Source organism: Diachasma alloeum, unplaced genomic scaffold (assembly GCF_001412515.2).
Source record: "Diachasma alloeum isolate Michigan unplaced genomic scaffold, Dall2.0 Dall_scaffold_01405, whole genome shotgun sequence".
In the NCBI taxonomy this organism is placed as follows: Eukaryota; Metazoa; Arthropoda; class Insecta; order Hymenoptera; family Braconidae; genus Diachasma; species Diachasma alloeum.
Genome location: NW_021681503.1, coordinates 84,257 through 88,633, shown reverse-complemented (window position 1 = coordinate 88,633; position 4,377 = coordinate 84,257). Strand labels below are relative to the sequence as shown.

General features: G+C 40.8%; 1 long non-coding RNA gene across 1 annotated transcript in view; it reads left to right on the top strand.

The window, feature by feature from the left end:
* The first annotated feature begins 214 nt into the window (after positions 1–214).
* LOC107046459 overlaps positions 215–4,377 on the top strand; it is an 87,104-nt gene continuing 82,941 nt past the window's right edge. The window contains exon 1 of the long non-coding RNA XR_001461564.1: positions 215–587. This is a non-coding gene — a long non-coding RNA (uncharacterized LOC107046459). The remainder of the gene's footprint in view (positions 588–4,377) is intronic.

Genomic DNA, 4,377 nt, shown 5'->3' with positions numbered 1-4,377 from the left:
TACTCAATTCATTATTAGATTAAGATAGTGAATATTTTTGCCTCTGTGCCTGATGCATTTGCTTGCGGTAATGTTCGCGTTCAAAGGGGAATGTGCTGAGTGCCTATATTATTCTTGGATTACCACTGCTGTCTAGGAATGTGTTGTTGTGCAAATCCCGTCTGCTTTTGAGCTTATTACTGCCTGCTGTGTCTAGTATTGAAAACACATAAATGGGATTTTTTGTTGCATTTTTTCCATAACGAATAGCGTACTAATCCGTTTTTCTGGCTGTGCTTCATGTACCTGGTGCCTAAAGGCTATAATTAATAAATAATCTTAGGTCTATGCAATACGTTTATGAGGTTGCCCGGCTCTCTATTCATAGAGCATGAGACTCTATTTCAGGTCGTGGGTTCGAGTGATGCTGATCAGAGGAAAGCACTATTGCTACAGTGCTGAAGGAAGGAAGGATAACAACCGCATGGATAACAACCCTTGACCGATGCGGAAACGGACTTGGAACCGGCAAAGATGGGGGGTGTAAGGGATTCTGGGGAAATCCCTTCGCTCGCCGCGGGATCATCGGAAAAACTACCGGAAAACCCGTAAGTACGCAAAGAAAACGACCCAGTCGAGCCAATAGTTTCGAGTCAATTCATTTTGTTAATAATTAGAGATTTCGAGTCATTTTGGATTCATCAGAGCTTCGGTTTTACGTTCTAACACTTTTTTGTTTTTATCATTTTTCTTTGTTATTGAGAATTTTGTTTTGCGTTCTGACGCCTCTTTCGTATTTTTGGATTCGTTTTGTCTTTCCCTTGCATTTCACGCTTTCTGTTTTGTTAATTAGATAGGGAAAAATTAACTATATAGGGCCGATAGAATTTTCGTGACTAAGACCGAGATATTACCGAGCTGCGCGATCATTTTTGAGGATTTTTCCCTTCCTTTCGAATTTTCGGGGATTGTGTAGGAGTAGTTGGAATAGTACCGGTCAAGTAGTGGATTTTTGGGGTTTGGGATGGGTTAGTTTTAGGTTAGGTGGAAGGTCACGCGATCAATCCCAACCGTTGGTCTCGCGTGAATCGCCAAGGTCGTTTGAGCTCGACTTTTCTAATTGTTTACACTTTTTTGTAATTAAGTTTTGTTCATTGCCTTCGTAATTTATTTCCCTAGCCCCGTGATCCCGAGAATACGACTCCGGAGAGGAGATTATAGTTAAATATGAATTTTTCTTGAGTTAATAACCCACTCTGACATCCATTTCGATCGCTGTAGTAATGACTTTTTGTATAGAGTTATTTCAATTTGAATTTCGTTAGGTAGAATTCCCGGTTACCGACCGTTATGTAATTGTTGCGCCATCCAGGCACACGTGGCGCTCTGTCCACGTCTCATCTCCGTGCGCCAAGCCGCCATCGTGGCCCATCGAGCGTCAGTATCGATTAGCATACCTCACGTGTGGCACACGTAAGTATAGCGCGGTTAGTTCTCTCCGTTTCGACTATCATAGGAGTTTTTCTTTTGTGTGAATCTAAAGACAATTGTAGTTAATCGGGAGAGTACCGATAGGTGAAACGAGACATTTGGGGGCCACGGAGATTCGTATGTGGAGACTTTGCCGAGGAGCCGACAAGCGACTAGTAGTGCATCGTTTCGCTGGTGAGTTTCACGAGTATTTTTGGTTGTGGGATTCTCGTATTGTTGGGAATCATTTTCGTAGGTTTTCTCATCTCAGGGTTTTTGGATCATAATTTATTGATTTTGAGGTCTTGCTCTGTGCGGTAGAGCTTAAATAACGCCCAATAATTGCATTAATCGCCTGTCAGATTTTGCGAGTTTTGACGCCGCGAGAGATTTCTTATCTGTCTCTCTCTTACGATGGTGGATTTCGTGCTTCTCTCTCGCACCCGTAAGGATAGTTTTATGTCGCTTAAGTGAGTGAATATTTCGGGAGTTTTGCGTTGGAATTTTTGGATAAAAGCCGTGTAGTTTCCGACTTCGAAAGGCACTTCTGCGCTAGACGCCTTCTCGAACACTTCGAGCTATTTACCTCTCGGTCTTGCCAGTCATTATGGCTTAATTAATTAGACGTTTCATTCATTTAAGAACTTTTCGGGATTTTCGCGTTCTTTCGATTTTCTCGGGATGTAGTTCTATTTTCATTCCGCTCCGATCGTTTCAATGTTGCGTTCATCGCCTCGGGATGAAATATCTCTGAAAATACGGAATAATTAGGATTTTTGTGTGCTGACGGGCTGTGAGACTTTATTGATGATTTTTTTCATGCGTTCACCGCCTTCATTAGAGACATTTTCAAGCGGCTTTCGCTTCAAGGTCGCGCCTCGGTAGATTTCATGCGCCGCGTCCGTCGTTTTAACTACCACGTGTTCGTTGTATGCTCTCGAGCCCGCGCGTTTTCAAAAATTATGTTGCGCTAGGATTTTTCTTGTTGTCGGGGATTATTTTTGGAATTCGGGATAAGTGGTTTTTCTTCGTTATTGCTAAATTAGCCAACTCTCGTTCGATATTGAATTCGATATTATTTTTTTTCTTTTCTCATTTTTGTTCCATTTTTGAGGTTACTTATTTTATTTTGGATTTATTATGTTTTTTTGGGTCTCTCTGCGTACATCGCGTGATATTAATTACGGTGTGATATTATTCTGATATTATGGAATTATTATTACTAATTTTGATGGATAGGTATACATTTTTTGGTCTCTCTCCCTCACTCTCAGAGCGGACTATGGGTTTTTTGAAACGATTATTACGATTATTACTCTTTTGTTGAATTTTAGAGACAATACAGATCCGTACATTTCAGCATTAAATTTTGGCCTTGGGTTTCTTTCTTTTAGGATAAGAGCCTAGTGACCCGTTCTCCACTTGAACCTACCCCTCTCTCCACAACCCACCCCCTGAGCAGCGCAAGCACCCAGTGTCCTTTCCCTTGGCCCCTTAGGTTTAAGTTTTTTTGTGCTTTTGAATCTTTGGTTTTGTTATATTTTTCCACATCGATCTAATTCCGGTTTTTGTTGTTTCCGTCGAGACAAAGAACAACTGGCGCCCACAATCATCGAGTTTCAGTTTTCTGACTTTACCAAGGAAAAAGGGCAAGATAACGCTCATTTTGATCCCCAGTAAAAACTGACCACGTTACAAGGTTCGGCTGGCGCCCAATTATTGAGCGATAGAGAAGGCTTAAAAAGTAGTTTGGATTTTTCCTGGGTGAACAATTCGGGAAAATATCCTTACAACTGTTTTCGAGAAAGGATACACTCCCAACTGGACTACAGAAATATTTACAATCAAAAAAGTGCAGAACACCACTCCGGTGACGTACAAACTGGCGGATGAGAACGACGGAGCAATTGAAGGCGGCTTTTATCAGGAGGAATTGAGTTTGGTCAAGTATCCACATGTGTTTCTTGTTGAGAAATTGTTGAAGAAGAAGGGAAAGAAGGAATATGTAAAATGGTTGGGATTTGATAGTACTCATAATAGTTGGATGGATGCTAATCAAATGTAATATTTTTAATGAAATAAATAAAAAACAAAAAAATTGAAAAAACGTTTCTAGAACAACGAGTTCTAGAAACTCTGTTATAACCCAAAATTTGCTAACGTAGCTAAACACCCACGACCAACACTTACATGAGTACTCGACTCGCGAGTCGTAAAAATTTATGATCAGTCGCCATCAGACGGAACAGTCGTCAACATTGCTATCGATTCCTGCGTCAATTCACGTATTGTCTCTACGCCGAGTTCGTTTCCCTTCACTTGGGCTCAACCGATCGGTAGACCGCGGATAATACAACAGTGATTTTCGCAGTAAAACCTCCCTAGTAACCGACAATTACGCACAACTTCGTAGTCGGTCGTGAAATCGAGCATATCATGCATTTGTTGCCTGTGCTTGAACTCAGTTTTGATAAATAAATAGTGTTAAGACATTGCAATTAACTTCGAACAAATATAAGAAACCTGAAGTGAACTGAATATATAGTGAATTAATACAGTAGACTCCGTTTTCTGAAGTAAGCTCTGGACATATCCGAGAAAACGATACTCGTGGCCGCTAGTTGAGATAATTTCTTCAAGGGACACGCCTACCCGACCGGCGTGATTCTGAGGCTCCAGAACTTATTCAAACTCATAAACTCCATTTTCTTAAAGTTACTCAAAATTAAAAATGGTGAGTCGTAACCTTCTAAAACTGTCTTGGCCAAATAGCTCCGAAGATCATCCGTCATAGATATTCCAAAATATCTGGAAACCTATACTATACCGAATACAGTACTTGTCAATTTTTTCTCTCTCTCTGTCTCTCTCTCTCTGTCTCTATCTGTCTCTTTCTCTCTGTCTCTCTCTCTCTCTCTCTCTCTCTCT